Source organism: Delphinapterus leucas, chromosome 14, assembly GCF_059928025.1.
Source record: "Delphinapterus leucas isolate spDelLeu-1000000601 "Yukka" chromosome 14, BTC_Dleu_Yukka2, whole genome shotgun sequence".
Taxonomy (NCBI): Eukaryota; Metazoa; Chordata; class Mammalia; order Artiodactyla; family Monodontidae; genus Delphinapterus; species Delphinapterus leucas.
The window spans coordinates 79,824,188-79,842,848 of record NC_143142.1 but is presented as its reverse complement, the minus strand read 5'-3'; positions in this window follow the sequence as shown (position 1 = coordinate 79,842,848).

Genomic DNA, 18,661 nt, shown 5'->3' with positions numbered 1-18,661 from the left:
TAATTTCAGACAGCAGACTTCAAAGCAAGGAAAGTTATCATTAAACAATGATAAAGGACAAATTCTCTAAGATACATAACAATCCTTAACATGTATGAATCTAACAACAGAGCATCAAACTAAGTGAACCAAAAACGAATAGAACTGCATAGAGAAGAAAATTAATCCACTTGCATATTTGGAGACTAACACCCCTCTATCAGACATGGACAGATCCAGCAGGCAGAAAATCAGTAAGGACATAGTTGAACTTAATTACACCATCAATCAACTAGATATAATTAATGTCTATAGACCACTTTATCCAACAACAGCAGAATATAATTCTTCTCATGCCCACATGGAACATCCACCAAGACAGACCAATTTCTGGCCACATAAAACAAACAGACAGACCAACTTCTAGCCACATAAAACAAACCTTAACAAATTTAATAAGATTGAATTATATAATACCAATCTTAGACAACAATGGAATTATACTAGGAATCAACAATAAAAAGATAACTGGAAAATCCCGAAATATATGGAAATTAAACAAAACACTTAAATAAAACACAACTCAATAGCTACACATTTAATAATTTAGATAAAATGGACCAATTCCTTGAAAGGCACCATCTCTCAAAACCTCACAAGAAGAAATTCGCAATCTGAATAGGCCTATATCTATAAAATAAATTGAATCAATAATTAATAACCTTCTTAAAAAGAAAAAAACAGGCTAGATCAGGTCACTAGTGAATTCTACCAAACTTTCAAGGAAGAAATTATACCAATTTTCCACAGTCTCTTTCAGGGAACAGAAATAGAGGGAATACTTCATATCCCATACTATGAGACCAGCATTACTGTAATACCAAAACCAGGCAAAGATAGTACAAGAAAAGGAAACTACAGACCAATATATCTCATAAACAGAGATGAAAAAATTCTCCTTCAACAAAATAACTCCTTATGGAAAAACCTGAACGAACCTTTTGGTCAACCCAATATTAGCAAATTGAGGCCAACAATGTATAAAAAGAGTTATGCGCCATAACCAAGTGAGATTTTTTGCAGGTCTGCAAGGCTTGTTTGAGATTTAAGAATCAATTTATGTAACATATCATATCCACAGGAGAGAAATCATATGATCATATTAAGAGATGAAAAAAAAAAGGATTTAACAAAATCCAATGCACATTCATGATAAAAACTCTTAGCAAACTAGAAATAGAGGGAAAATTCCTCAGCTTCATGAAGGATATCTACAAAAACCCTACAACTAACATCATATTTAATGGTGAAAAACTCAAAGTTTTCCCACTAAGATCAGGTAGAAGTCAAGTGTGTCCCCTCTCAACACTACTTTTCAACATCATACTGAAAGTTCTACCTAATGCAATAAAACAAGAAAATAAAATTAAAAGTATGTAGATTGGGAAAGAAGAAATAAAACTTGTTTGATTTGAAATTGGCATGATTGTCTGTGTAGAAAAATTCTAAAGAATTGACTAAAACCTCCCGGAACTAGTTAGTGATTATAGCAAGTTTTCAGGATTATAAGGTTATTACACCAGCAATGGAAAAAATTGAATTTGATGTTGAAAACACAATACTATTTATATTAGTATCCAATAAAATAAAATACTTAAGTATAAATTTAACAAAATACATATAAGATCTTTATGATGAAAACTACAAAACTCTGAGGAATTAAATCCAAGAAGAACTAAATAAATGGAGAGATAGTTCATGTAAATGGATAGGAAACTCAATGTCAAGATGTCAGTTGTTGCCAACTTAATCTATAGATTTAATGCAAACTCAACCAAAACCACAAGTTATTTTGTGAATATCAACAATCTGATTATAAAGTTTATATGGAGAGGAAGAAGACCCAGAATAGCCAACACAATACTGAAGAAGAACAAAGTTAGAGGGCTGATGCTACCCAATTTCAAGACTTAGTATGAAGCTACAGAAATCAAGACAGTGTGGTACTGGTAAAAGAATAGACAAATATATCAGAACGGAATAGAGAGCCCAGAAAGAGGGCCACATAAATATATTCAACTGATCTTTGACAAAGGGACAAAGGCAATACAACAGAGAAAAGATATTATCTTCAACAAATGATGTTGGAACAACTGAACAGTCTTATGCAAGAAAAAAAAAATGAATCTAGACACAGACCTTACACCCTTCACAAAAATTAAGTCAAAATGAGTTCTAAACCTAAATGTAAAACACACAAAATATAAAACTCCTAAAACATATCAGTGGAGAAATCCTATATGACTTGGGTACAGTGATGACTTTTTAGGTACAACACCAAAGACACAATTTATAAAGAAATAATTGATAAGAATAAAAAACTGCTCTGCAAAAGACAGTGTCCAGAGATTTAGAAGAAAAGTCACAGACTGGGAGAAAATATGTGCAAAAAACACATCTAATAAAGGACTGCTATCCAATATATGCAAAGAGCCCTTAAAAGTCAACAATAAGAAAACAAGAAACCCAATTAAAAAATGGGCCAAAGACCTTAGTATAAACCTTATCAAAGAGGATATATAGATGGCAAATAAGCATATGAAAAGAAGCTCCGTATGATATGTCATCAAATAAATAAGAATTAAAACAAGATACCACTATGCACCTGTTAGTATGGCCCAAATACAGAACATTAACATCACCAAATGCTGGAGAGAAGGTGAAGCAGCAGGAACACTTATTCATTATTATGTGGCATTATTTGCTTACTTCACCAGCTAATAATAAATTTTCAGAAATATTATACATCAGGCCATGGCTTGCATTGCCAAAGGTTAGCAGCAACTGAATTCAAATGGTAAAATGATTTAAAATATGCACATTTCTCTAACAATAAGCTATAGTCTATAAAGAGAAAAATCATTAATCTTCTGAAAAGTTAAAGGTGACTTCTAAGTATTTAAAGTCATCAATAATACATTTAAGGATCTATTATAGCATTGTGAGTTAAAACGAGGTTTAACACACATGACACCAATAAATTGCCACTTTATTACAAGGAAAATAATGATAATGTTCTTGACGAAAAATTTAAAAGCATATTTCATAGTTAGATCTGCTAATATACTTCCAATTATATGGTTTAATTATCAGTGGGGTTTCAATATAATAAAGAAGCTTGCAAGTTTGAAATATAAGGCCTGTTTATTTTACTTTAAACTTCACATACTGAAAAGGAAACTACTAGAGACTCCCCAAGGAAAACATAATTATGTCGATAAACAAGCTTTATTGAAAATATTTGGAGGCATTTTTCTTCAGGGCACATTGCATTTGAGGTGCAATTTAATGGAAATAAATAAAGCTCTGTTTGAGGCACCTAACCTGATCCACTGACTCATTTTTGTCCATGGCCACATCTAACAGAATGTAAAACAGAATCAATTTGTCTATCTGTAAAATTAGTTGAAAAATATCACTAATAATTATCTCAAAACTGTCACAAAGTAAGCTTTTTAGAATTTCTTCCAAACTTGCTTCTCTCTGTGTCCTATTCCTTCGTAACTACCAACTAAATTTTTTCCCTGTACTGACCAAAACCCTTGGAGTTACCCTTTTCAAATATCTTTGTCTCTCATACTCTACAAACTACCTGTCATCAGTCCCTGATGGCTATACCTTCAAAGGATATACAGAATTTTACTCATTCATACCACCTCCACTGCTACTTCCTCTGGTGCAAGCCACCACCATCTTTGGCCTGGTTTATTGCAACCACTTAATGCGTTATCGTGAAGATAGAAAAATGGAAATCACATAAGGTATTTCAAGCACAGAGTACTTCCTACACACAAGCTGGAAGGTCAAAGGACAAAAACAGGAAACTGAGGTAATTCAGACTTTAATAAGTGCAGAGCTCAGTAGTGCTTCCTAAGGTTGGGGAAACAAAAGGTAAGATATGGTATTATTAAATATTAATAATTTGGAATAAAGGTCCCTATGAGGCTGGGAGTTAGAAATTTTAAGATATCACCACATTGCTGCTTGTACAGCCTCTGAGGAAGAGTCATGGACAGCAGGTGTTCAAGAAACACTAACAGGTTCTCATAGTGCACAGCTGGTGCCTTCTAAGTGAGATTGGCACCTGTAGTGGGGATCAGCAAGGCGAGTGCTGCTGGGAGTGCCAGAGGCAACTGTCTGATTATCTGGATAAATATAGATCAAAGCCAAAAGACGGATGCCAGGTATCTCTTGGCACTTTCTGCCTTCCAATCTACTAAATAGCCTTGCATGGCATACCTAAATAGGAGCAGGATGAGAAAAGTTGATAGAAGACTCAGGTTGCCAGATTTAGAAAATAAAAACAATTAGCTTAATGTGAATTTAACGAAAAAAGTATTTTAGTGTAACTGGACACATTTTTACTGCTTAACTCCCAGCACTTAAAATTACATAGGAAATTAATAACTAAAAATAAATTTAGTGAATAAATAAAGTTATACAATGGCAAGATTGCTGAAATCTATAACTTTTATGCTTATTATTTGATATTCACTGTAGAAGGATAATATGTTAATATAAAAGTGACACTCCTCCCTATAATATTAGTCTACATCTACTGATAACACAAACAATTCTCCTTAGTATAGCTAATTGCATATGTCTTAATTGATATATTATGAAATATATATCATCAAACATATATAATCCATATATGAAACATGGAAGACCATATTTTACATATTAATGCGGTTATCAATCACTTACAATGGTACAACAACAATAATGTGTTCAATCACAAGTAGACGGTTCTAAACAGAAATGTTAACATACTAAAGACCAGTGATTACTGATAGACCAAAATACAATCTTCAAGAAAGTAAAATCTATAGTTGGAAGTATGCCCTTTTCCTCTACATCTTAAGAATCCAAATAATTTTTTTTTTTTTTTTTTTTTTTTTTGCGGTACGCCGGCCTCTCACTGCTATGTTCTCTCCCGTTGCGGAGCACAGGCTCCGGACGCGCAGGCTCAGCGGTCATGGCTCACGGGCCCAGCCGCTCTGCAGCATGTGGGATCTTCCCGGACCGGGGCACAAACCCACGTCCCCTGCATCGGCAGGCGGACTCTCAACCACTGCGCCACCAGGGAAGCCCAAGAATCCAAAGAATTTTTAGTTCCAGTGTCAAATCGTAAGCAAGCTAAGAGAAGATTGCTTTCGCAAAGCAAAGAGGCTTCCAGTGGGTAGGAAGTGAGATCATTGCAATCAGAGCTAATATCTCCAGGAAAGAGATTAATATGGAGCTAGATGGCATTCTCTTAACTACTCCTAAGATTCAATACTGTAATGGATCTCTGAGAAATTCTGAGGATCTATTCACCCTTGGGTGAATATGAACGTATAATGCTTTTAAAGAAATTGTGAAAAAAAATTTTTCATTTCAGCTTTATTGAGGTGTAACTGACAAATAAAATTGTAAGATACCTAAAGTGTACATCATGATGATTTGATATATGTATACATTGTGACAGGATTCTCCTCATCTAGTTAATTAATACACACATCACTTCACATATTCATCTTTTTTTTAATGATAAATTTAAGTTCTACTCTCCTAGAAAATTTCAATTATACAACACTATATTGATAACAATAATAGTGTTATCAACTATAGTCACCTTGTTTTATATTAGATCCTAAGAACTAATTCATCTTATAGCTGAAAGTTTGTACCATTTTACCAATCTCTCCATGTTTCCCTACTCCTCAATCCCTGGCAACCACTTTTTACTCTGTGTTTTTGAGACTGACTTTTTTTTTCAGTTACCACATATAAGTGGTACCATGAGCCATTTATCTTTCTCTGTCTGGCTTATTTCACTTAGCGGAATGTTCTCAAGTTGCATACATGTTTTCATAAATGGCAGGATTTTCTTTAACATGTTGGGCATCTTGTACATAGGATAAGAGATGAAAAATTTTCTAATCCTCACATTTTCCTAAATACTGCACACAATTGTTTAATTGTCTGTTCTGTAGAAATTATTTATTTTTATATATTTTCATCGATTATCTCTTCTTTCTTCTTCATTTACACAGTTAACCCTAGTGCTGTATTCTTAAACACAATTTTAAATCAGCCATAAGTTGGTGGTTTAACCTTGGATGCATAAAAATATAAATGTAGAAATAAATTAGAATCATACCTACCATTTTTGATATGATTGATCAACACTGAACAGGATATATTTTATTCCATTAATCATTATTAGTTGTCATTCTGAGAGTGACTTTTCATAGAATGAGCATATGGCAAGTATTTTTTGATGAATTAAAATAGGATACAATTCTTGGCAAGATTTTCACAGAAATACCTGGTGACTACAAAAGATTGCTACTTGAATCAACAGAACAGAGACACTGGTCAGTTGGAAGATATACAATTAGAAGGGAAGGTTTGGGTTGCCTGAGGAATATTTAATAATAAATTAAACTGTTGGTAAAATATATGAAATAACTCCAACCGGGGATAATTTTTTGCTCTATGATCTATTTAAAATTATGATGTTGAAGCATATTATCCAAGACAGTGAATATTCAAATATTTTCTTTAGAAAGCACACATTTTTCCCATGCACTTTCTAAAGGGGATAAGAATAGTACTATTTTCATCATGTTTCCTTGTTATTACAAACTATAGAGGAAAGAACATATAGAGCAAAACTAGAAAAGGCTTTGATTTCACAATCCTTCTTTGGAAGGCACTCCATTTTAATGGAGAAAAGGTAGGCACTTGCTTTTATCTTTACACTGTAATAGAAAATGTTAGTACACCAAAGCAACTGTGTATTGGCAAAAGTATCCTGCAGAGGATACTTTTAGACACTTCTAAAAGTGAAAAGCACTTTGCACCTGTGGAGACAAAAGCAGTATTTTTCGTTGTGTAAAATGTCATAATGTATAATGATAATAGTGATGTTTCTAAGAGTGAACTACTGTATTATTTCAATAGTGTATGATGTATTGAGTTCTATTTTGATAAATTGTATTCCTTGTCCAGTTTTATGAAATACTGAATACATTAGAAATGAAAGAAAGGACTGCTGATTTACTGATAATGTGAATTAAAACAGGACTTCAGGCGGCATTGCATGAATCAAAAATTTTTATTATTTTCTGCCTTTCCACAAAACAGTTCTCATGGAAGGTTAATCCTTAGTTTGAACGGCTGTGGTGTGATATTTCAGTATACTCATGTCTTAGTAAAAAGCTCAATCATAATCACTTTTACTCTGTGTCATTTTAATATCTATTCCTTCATGTAAAACTTAGTTTTAAATCTTCAAATTTTGAATAAGTCCTGAGCATTAGGCACACATCATGCTAACATTACTATATTTTACCTAGATTTATCAAAACAGGATTCTGATTTATCAATATTAAATCATTCAATTTTGTGACTCTTTTTATTATAATATTTTTGCTTATATTGTCAGTGTCGCTGGGCACAAACCAAAATAACAAGAATATATTTTTGTATCCAGTTATTCTTCCTCTGGAATAAAATTCGCAGTTTCAAATAACAGAATTATTGGCCATATGGCATTTGTATCACAGAGGACATACTTCAACTTGATAAACATACTGATAGTTGCATGATTTAAAACACAATAATACAAAAAACTAGGACTTGGTGAATTATACATGTTTTTGATGAAACAAATTATATTACTATAGTTATCACAATATAACCCTCACTGTAATGTATTTGTTTGCTTATGTTATATTAACAACTACACAAATATGAAATTAACTATACAGTGTTATGGGGATTCAAAGATGCAAGCTGAATATCTAATATTTTATATGATATTTTAATAGAACATATTTAAAATGTTTAAGCACTTGTAATTTTTGGAAGGTAACTTACAAAATCAAATTCAGATAAGTTTATTTTCCCAGCTTAGATTTCTGTAAATTAGTAAAATTTGTTTCTGTATAATGAAATAAAGTCACAGGACAACTATGTACCTTTATATTTGTTGAAGACATTTGCAGTAAAATCCTCAACTTTCCTTCATCAATACTATTTATATTATTGGGCAAAGGAGAATAAGGACCCAGACTTTTGAAAGAATCTACTGAAAAAGGTGGTTTGAATAAATACTTATCCAGGGACAAATTAAACCTTCATATAAGCCATATCACTTAGATTGATTAATGTTTAATAAGTTGCAAATATGCTCTTTTTACGTTGCTATGGCTATGCACAGTTTATCACTATAGACCCATATTTTAATAAAAAATTTTGCATACACGCTAAAAATGCTGAAATGAAGAAGGATGGAAGGAGTAAGGAAACTTGATCTGGGTGTTAATTATGACAATGATATAGCTCCCTAGTTAAATCTTAAGAAATTTTATCAACAAGTCCAAGTAGAACCATTACCAGATATCTATTTTTTTTAAGACAGGTGGGAGAACTAAGTTTAATAACATGAAGCAATTAATTATATCTTACTTATATAGAAGAGAATAGGTTTTTCCTGGATACCAATTTTCTTCCAGGTTTAGGGTCAGTAAAATATATTTAATATCATCTTGTTAATGCTGAATTTAACAATTCTCAGACACATCTAGATTCTTACTGCAATGCAAAGACAAATGTAAAATAAAATCTTTTAGAAAAATTGTACCAAATGCTGCTGCTCTATCACTTATCAAAGTGGCTTTAGTAGATTTTGTTCTCATTTTTAGGATATAACTATGGAATTTGTAAAATAAGACATTTATTAAAATTGTAGATGTAAGTCTTTGAATCCCAATAAAAAATATTTTACAAAAATATAATTGATATCTTGAAATCACTTTTGTATGAGTTTTCAAGTGCATAAATACAATTTAAAAGATAATAGACATTACTGAACCATCCACATTTGTCTACTTTTATTTATTAGAAAAATTAATGGATTCTCCCTATTGGCTCAGACTTTTCAAACTGTCTGTAAATTTTAAGTATCACTGATGTCAATGGATAGCTATTAAACTTATCTTTGAGTGTCTGGTGTAAGAGAAAACATAATTTTCAAGTCAATAGTATCATATTCTGGAAAGCAATGATGTACACTTGACTTTCAGGAGAAAAATTCCCCAGTGAAGCAAACTACAAAAAAAAAAAAAAACAAAACACTCATATCTAAGTTCTCTGACTGATATTAAGCATTTTCTTTTCACATCGAAAGCAGATTTCATGAAGTGATTGTGGATATCTAAATGTGTGTCAATATAACACTCAATAAATGATTAACTGTTGTAGGGTTAAACTAATAAATCAGTATTTTGACCCACTTCTGTTAACAAAGCTTTTTTTTTTCTGACTCACTATTGTTTAGCCTGTGGTTTCAAACATACACGATATTTTAACTCTCTCCCACCTTAGAAATTTTTCTTTAAATTTTTGGTCAGTTTCTTTTTTTCTAGGACATTGTCGAGCACATTAATAAAAGCTTTTTATTGACTTAACAAGTAAAGGCTTTTGGTTTGTTTATTACAAATCCTAGTTCATTTCAATTTTTAGTATGACAAAATGCTTAAAAAACATGGGAACTTTCTAATATATTATTTTTTGATTTTCAAGTTTTAACATGGCTAAATCTGTAACATGATTCAGAAAATTAAGTATATTTCATGTAGATGCTCATAATGTTCCTATAATATCAAAGCAATTAGTAGAAAATTATATAGCATAAGCAGTAATAGCATAGCATAAACATATGGATATGTTTTCAAATTAGCTTTACTCAAAGATAATCAAATGTTTATCAAACATATAACAAAATATCCCTTCATGGTGACCTATATAAATGGGATGCTTAGCCAACATCATTTGGATTAAATGCAGTAACAATTTTATTGTAATCCATTTTATTACATGACTTGTAAAAATTGATTTTTATTTTTTACATAACTACTTTTAGACACACACTGGTTATTTAAAAGGAAAGGTAAAGGAAAAAGTAAGGAGAAAGGAGGAAAAGATAGGAAGAAGATAATCCAAAGGAATTATCTTAGTTTGGGGAATAACACTTTAGAAGTTAACTTTAACTTGAGATAGCCTTCCAAAAGATAATTTTCACTTCAAAGTAAAAGTTTCTTTTAGAAATGTAAATCCCATTCAGGAAAAGTTATATTCTAAATCTGAAGTACTAGAAGTGAACAATCACAACTGAGTCTCTGTCTGTCTCTCTGTCTCTGTCTCTGTCTTTCTCTATACATATTTAAATATATATATACATATATATATATTTTTTTGGTTGCCGTACTTAAAAAACAAAAGACAACAAAATCAAAACCAAAAATAGCAAAAACCTATCTTCTGTGGTTAATCTCATGTCCATTAAAGTTTTACCTGGAAGCAAGTGCTAAAATTGTTACTTAAGTGTTATATCAGGAATAAATCAGCAAGCATAATCACAAAGGCCTTCAAGGAAATAGGAGTTATATAGAAAATTACAGTTTCGGAAGGAGAAAAATTTAAGAATACAGAGTGCTTCTGTGGAGCAGAACCTGGCAGAGTTGGATATTAGAAAAATGAGGCATTATGAAAGCTGAAAGTGGAGGGAAGTAGCTTATATTTGGAGTAAACAGAGAAGTATATTTACACGAGAAAATGAAGAAAAGAAGAGCCCTCACATATAATTATCTTTAAAAAAACACCAGAAACAAAGGTAACCTAATTTTTAAAAGTTCTCTCAGGACTATTTTGTAGAATATTACAAGAATTCACCTTAGACTTTGCCTTTGATGAATATTTTACCAACTCAACACACTTAAATTTCTCACTGGGAGTCTCAATATACATGAGTCATAGATTTGGCAAAGATATTGTTTCAAAAGCACTAATCATCTCAATCTATTAGTCAAATCACTTTTTTCCAGTAATTCAGGTTTTCTTCTTAAAACTATTTCATCTCTTCTTTTTTCTCCTTTTATCCTTGAACACAGTTAAATCTAGATCATGTTTTTGTCCTCAAATTTATGATGTATATCACATTTGCTCTTTTATACAGGCATCCACTGGCTTATTTTCTTTGCATACAGTAGTTGCTCAATAACAATTTCATCCATTCAGTGAACATTTTGAGTAACTATGATGGGCCACGCAAGGTACTACTTTCCGATATTACCACATTGAACACAGTCCCTGAACTATGCGGCCGATATAATGTTGGGTCAAGAAGTTTAAATTTGTGATGTGAGTTTTTCAGGGATTTTTTGCCATTCCTATTTTCAGATGGTTCATTGCAATAGTTTCCTCATACATATTCCACCTATTTGATATCATATGTTATGTTACGAAATATATTTTACTTTTGAACAAATTATCCAATCACTTTTTAGCCCTATCATTCTTTATAGGTCTACGGAAACTATATTCTACTCATTGTTTTTATTATGAGAACCTTTATTTTCTGTCTTCCTTAATTTCATCAGGTTGTTTCCTGAATATTCAATAACTTTATCATAAAATACAGTAAATTGTAAAAATGAAAATACTTTGAAATATCCAGTATGAGAGGCTCCAGACTATGAGCTTTTTCACTTTTTATTGTTTATTTTTAATTTTTTTTAATTTTTATAGTTTTCAACTATAATCTCTTCAAATATTTTCTCAGTGTCTTTTTTTCTCTTCCTCTGGAACCCCTATAATTCAAATGTTGGTGCATTTAATATTGTCCCAGAGTTCTCTGAGATTGTCCTCAATTCTTTTCATTCTTTTTTCTTTATTCTGCTCTGTGGTAGTTATTTCCACTATTTTATCTTCCAGGTCACTTATCCGTTCTTGTGCCTCAGTTATTCTGCTATTGATTCCTTGTAGAGAATTTTAAATTGCATTTATTGTGTTGTTCATCGTTTCTTTGCTCTTTAGTTCTTCTAGGTCCTTGTTAAATGTTTCTTGTATTTTCTCCATTCTATTTCCAAGATTTTGGATCATCTTTACTATCATTACTCTGAATTCTTTTTCAGGTAGACTACCTACTTCCTCTTCATTTGTTTGGTCTGGTGGGTTTTTACCTTACTCCTTCATCTGCTGTGTGCTTCTCTGTCTTCTCCTTTTGCTTAACTTACTGTATTTGGCGTCTCCTTTTCATAGGCTGCCGGTTCATAGTTCCCGTTGTTTTTGGTGTCTGCCCCCAGTGGCTAAGGTTGGTTCAGTGGCTTGTGTAGGCTTCCTGGTGGAGGGAACTAGTGCCTGTGTTCTGGTGGATGAGGCTGGATCTTGTCTTTCTGGTGGGCAGGACCACATCCAGTGGTGTGTTTTGGGGTGTCTGTGACCTTATTATGATTTTAGGCAGCCTCTCTGCTAATCGGTGGGATTGTGTTCCTGTCTTGCTAGTTGTTTGGCATAGGGTTGGTCCAGCACTGTAGCTTGCTGGTCGTTGAGTTGAGTTGGGTCTTAGCATTGAGATGGAGATCTCTGGAAGAGCTTTCGCCATTTGATATTATGTGGGCCCGGGAGGTCTCTGGTGGCCCAATGTCCTGAACTCGGCTCTCCCACCTCAGAGGCACAGGACTGACACCCAGCCAAAACTCCATGACCCTGTCAGCCACACGGCTCAGAAGAAAAGGGAGAAGAAAGAAAGAAAGAAAGAAAGAAAGAAAGAAAGAGAGAGAGAGAGAGAGAGAGAGAGAAAGGAAGGAAGGAAGGAAGGAAGGAAGGAAGGAAGGAAGGAAGGAAGGAAGGAAGGAAGGAAGAAAAAATAAAATAGTTATTAAAAGAGAAAAAAATTATTAAAAATAAATTAAAAAGTAATAAAAAAAAGGAAAGAAAGAAAGAAGAGAGCCACCAAACCAAAAAACAAATGAACCAATAATAACAAGTGCTAAAAACGATACTTAAAAAAAAAGAAAATAAAATGGACAGACAGAACCCTAGGACAAATGGTAAAAGCTATATAGACAAAATCACACAAAGAAGCACACACATACACACTCACAAAAAGAGAAAAAGGAAAAAAAAATATATATATATATATAAAAAGAGAGCAACCAAATCAATAAACAAATCTACCAATTATAATATGCTCTAAATACTAAACTAAGTTAAACATAAAACCAGAAACAAATTAGATGCAGAAAGCAAACCCCACGTCTACAGTTGCTCCCAAAGTCCACTGCCTCAATTTTGGGATGATTCGTTGTCTATTCAGATATTCCACAGATGCAGGTACATCAAGTTGGTTGTGGAGATTTAATCTGCTGCTCCTGAGGCTGCTGGGAGAGATTTGCCTTTCTCTCTTTGTTCGCACAGCTCCCGGGGTCCAGCTTTGGATTTGGCCCCGCCTCTGCGTGTAGGCCACTGGAGGGCGTCTGTTCTTCGCTCAGACAGGACGGGGTTAAAGGAGCAGCTGCTTCGGGGGCTGTGGCTCACTCAGGCCAGGGGGAGGGTGGGGTACGGGTGCTGGTGAGCCTGCGGTGGCAGAGGCCAGCGTGACGTTGCACCAGCCTGAGGTGCGCCGTGCGTTTTCCTAGGGGAGTTGTCCCTGGATCACGGGACCCTGGCAGTGGCGGGCTGCACAGGCTCCCGGGCGGGGAGGTGTGGATAGTGACCTGTGCTTGCACACAGACTTCTTGGTGGCTTCAGCTGCAGCCTTAGCGTTTCATGCCTGTCTCTGGGGTCCGCGCTGATAGCCGCAGCTCGCACCCGTCTCTGGAGCTCGTTTAGGCGGTGGTTTGAATCCCCTCTCCTCGTGCACCAGGAAACAATGGTCTCTTGCTTCTTAGGCAGTTACAGACTTTTTCCCAGATTCCCTCCCGGCTAGCCGTGGTGCACTAGCCCCCTTCAGGCTGTGTTCACGCCGCCAACCCCAGTCCTTTCCCTGCGCTCCGACGGAAGCCCGAACCTCAGCTCCCAGCCCCGCCCGCCCCGGCAGGTGAGCAGACAAGCCTCTAGGGCTGGTAAGTGCTGGTCGGCACTGATCCTGTCTGGGGGAATGTCTCTGCTTCCCTTTTTTATTTTTAAGTTCACTCTTCTTATAATTTTCTCATTTTTTTTTACTACTAATTTATTCAAGTTACCTATTTAAACTGTCATATTCCACTAAAAGACAGTCATCCTCAGGGTGAAAATACTGTAATCTCACACATATACACACATTAAATTCTTGGTGATCACTAAGACTGGTCAATTTAAATTAAACAAGGTATAATCTACTAATTGTCCGTGATTTATAGTGCAAAGGTCTGATATTCTTTAATAACAGTCTTATAACCCTATTGTATTTGACACTGTTTTTATTTTCCTTATAAATTTTCCATAATCATATAATGTAAATATATATATATATAACAATTCTTACGCACGATGCCTTTTTTTAATGGAAAGCATGAAATAATTATTTTTGTACTTCTTGGAGTGTTACTCCTTTAAAAATTAGCATCAAATATGATTCATTCTAAAATATAAGTGATACCATGGATTATTGGAATCCTTTGAGCTCTCAAAACCTAGTTCAAAAATCATCTTATCTATAAAATATCTGAAGCTATTCCCAGTGAGCAGTAAAATGTCCAACATCTAAAAGGCCATACCTTACTTTATTTAAAATATATTTTTTATGTTATTTGTTTTGTAGCTGACTTCACATTGCCTTAAACTTTAACTCAGGTCTCTTCTCCTCCAAGAGACCTTGTGCAGGTTTGGCTGAATGCCTGCACTCTCTGTTTCTTTAGAACTGTTTCTTTAAGCATTTGGAGGATGCTTTATTCAGCTATCTATTTCCCTACATATGAAGAAGTTTGGCACAGTGAAGACAATAAATAAATATTTGCTGGCTGAAGTGATCCTTGAATTATATTCTATCTAATTTCTGACTTCCACATCTGCTTTAAGAAGACATCATAAAATTTCTTAATTTGCCTTATGTTTTCAGTCATAATAGTAATATGTACAGTACAAACAGGGTATTATATAGTTGTTTAATTTTTTACACTAGACTGTCAACTACATAAGGATAGATACCATTTCTTCTCTTAAAGTGCCTGACACATATTGGTACCAAATAAGCATTTCTTGAATGAAGTTAAGTACTTATCAATGAGATGATTGAACTCTGTGCCTCATAATGGACTACAGGCACTTTTACAGCAATGCTGCTCAGACTGGTGCTTCCCATGCAAAATACCAGAACAAAAATTGCCTGTTGAAATAATACATTAATTCTGTGATTATATGTCGCCATAAAGTGTGAAGCAACATCCAAAAATCAGGATTTGGGGTCAGAAGGCAGAAAATGAAAGTTTAAGGGAACTCAGTGTCTGGACAAAGGGTGGTACAGATTTCCACTTAAGAGAAAAAAATGAAGCAAGATGAAGAATCCTGAAATAAAACAAGTAAACAAAAATAAAAATGTTATGTCTTATGTACCTCTGACTTCTTTTTAAATAGCATTATGTATAATGCACACAAAATTTATACAGGTTATTTATTAGTTTACTCATAAAAGGAGAATATATTTAATATCCTTAAACTCATTTGTCTTCCTTGGTATTTTTCACAAAATAAAAGCTCAAACCCATTTGATCGAAAACAGAGTAGGACTGAAGTCAGTTTAGACATTTAGCATCATTAAACCAGCAACAGACAAGCATCCACCTGCCTCAGGATATGTAAGCACCTGCCTGCTTGAATCTGTTGCCAGTATTGGACATTGACCACAAACAATTGGTGGGAGGCTTTTGTAAAACATCAACCGTAAATTTGATAATGTTCTTTCTTGCTACGTCTAAAAAAGGTCTGCTTCCACTCATAGCGATATCCTAGTGTATTTCCAAGACTCATAAAACAGCAAGATGAAATAGGACATTGGCATCTTTAAAATGGTTAGAGGAAGACAATTCATGGTGAGTGTATTTGAAAATTTGAGGGAATCAAGGCTGTCTTTTTAAAATAACCGTTTCTGGCAAATAATCCATAAAAGTGACATTTTTTGTGCCCAGTGTTGTGGCTTCTTGACCTTTAAATTCCAATGTTAGAAATGTGGATCAATAAATCTTAGTAATGTCCTCAATTAAAATCACTATGTCCTTATTATACTGACAAGAGAACTACCATAAACAGTCTGCCATAAAAGCAGTCTGAATGAATGGAAACATTCTGCTTTATGCTTAATTGATCATTTGTGCCAGAAGTTATTGAAAGTCAAGTTAACTGCTCAAATTAAGTTAGAAAACAGATGTACTGTACAAAGATGAAAACTTGATGGGATCCCAAAGTATACCTTTGCCAAGATATACAGTGAAATTTTATTTGGTTTTTCACAGAGTTAATAGTAAATAAATATACAATCATCAGGTCAGTAATGCACATATTTATGAAATAATAAACTCAAAATTTTTGTTTTACATACTACTAAGGTGAATCCATTTATTCAACAAACATATAATTAATTCAAACTATCTGACCAGCAATGTACTGATTTGGTGGAGACAAAGATGAATAAACCAGTCTCACTACTTTAATTAAGAAATTCATGGATCCTAAGCTATTCTGTCAACTATCATAATACAATATGATAGGCGTTGTATAGATAGTTTTTACGTTACGGTGGGATCACAGAGGAAGAAGGGATTTTGTCAATTTGTAGTGGTACAAGAAGGTAGAGGAAATGACTCAGAGAAGACACTGAAAAAAAGTATTTCAAGAAACCCAGGGTAGAGGGAGTGTGTGAGGATACACAAGGAGTATGCAGAGGACATGCATATCAGAATATGATACGTTCCTAGGAAACTACAAGTGGTATAGAAGGCTGTGATAAAGTGGCAGAACATTAGGTTGAATGAACAGACTGGTTTTTGATATTGGTCTGCTGGGTAATATCTTATAATATTGATAGATTTTACAGGAAACTATCCACAGAATCTAAAGAGCATGGACTTTGAAGTCACACAGACTAGAAACTCTGCCTAGCATTAAAAGACGTATGACCTAGTGGTTAAAATTCAAGGCTTTTGATCCAAACTTCCTGGGTTCAAATCTGGACTCTACCATTTCCTGGAAGTCTAGGATTGCTTATGTTAGAAATGATACCTGCCTGCTGAACATACAATACTTCTCCTTCCCCATCTAACAAACTGGGATATTAATAAAAGCATGGTGGATGACTGTGTTATTGTTCCCTATGATTTACTCCCTTTTCTGTGTGAGAAGGTAATAGATTCTTAACCACAGTCAGGGAACCTTCAGAGTCAATGGGATGTAAACAAATGTCACTTTTCATCATATCCAAGCAGAAGCTTTAGGAGCCATTGCTTATTTCCAGTTGTCCTATTTCCCTCTACCCTGAGCATTATAGCTCTTCTTTCCTCTAAAATCTGGGGAAAAGACTTGTAGTTCAAAGGTAGAGTCACTGCGACTCCACAATTGACAGGTAACCTGAGGGGAAAAGATTGACCCCAAAAGTCAAGGAAAAGTGAAGCTCTTAATGATATTAGTCAGTCACCTTACATTTTACAAATTTTCATTGACCGTAGGTGTTGCCCTTAGATAAACTGGCTTGGAGCCTTATTCGTCATTTTGTTTTCACTTTGGCTATTACACTTATCAGATCTGTTCAAATGCATGTTTCAATTACTCATCTGGTTTTTCCTGGTTAACCTTCCTGTTTCTGCTTTTAGAAATACTAGAAAGACTCTCTGTCTTCCTCCTAATATTTTGGCAAAAAAATAGAGATCTTGGGAAGTGTCTGAGAAATATTATTTACATGATCCCAAGCAAGACCAGTACTGTGCATTAAGTGCAAGATTAATGAGTGGGTAAAATGGTATATTACTTGGAAGTTTGTGACTGCTTCTAGATCACATAAAATGAATTAATATGTTAATATAAACTATCTCAGAAAGTCAAAGTATAATCACCTAAAAAAATAAGCAAGAATATAATTACAACTATTTTAATCATATTATAATATGCACATAAGAAAGCATGCTACATTTTAGTTAAAAAATATATAGAGATAAGATTTGCATATTAAAATACTTTATTATGATTATGCAAATCAAATACCATTTAAAACTTCTTCAGCATAATGAAGAGCCTAATGTTGCTTTGATTTTAAAATATATACTTAATGAAATTCACGTCACATTTTTTTGACTCCACTTCAAATTCTTTGATGTCTAAAATACAGTTCACTTTCTTATGAAAATGAAACGACTTCCTTGCCTGGTATCATGTGCTGAGTATTAAGGTGCTTACCCATTCACAAGCAGTTGTGCAAATTCAAATTTGATTCAGGAGAAATACTGCCCAACGGTTAATTTATACATAATGAAATGGATTCTTAATATATAACTATATCTTATACTGCCAATAGGTATCTTCATCAGCAAAGTTTAGTAGCACATTCAAAAGTTCAGTGGTCAGATTACAAAAGACTGTATCTGTACCATCCCTGTTGGATTTCAAAGCTATTGGGTTTTTCCCAGAATTCTCTGGCAGGATCCAGAAATTGCAAAGCTGATAGAAGTTTTCAGAAGAGCCATCTTCCAATGTATGGTAAATATATTAGCAAGAATCTTAACTTTTACTGAAACAAGTTTAAGTAAACTTATGTGATTTAGTGTGAAATAATAATCCATTAAACTCAGGACTTGTTATCAATATTATTTGAGGATATCTCTGT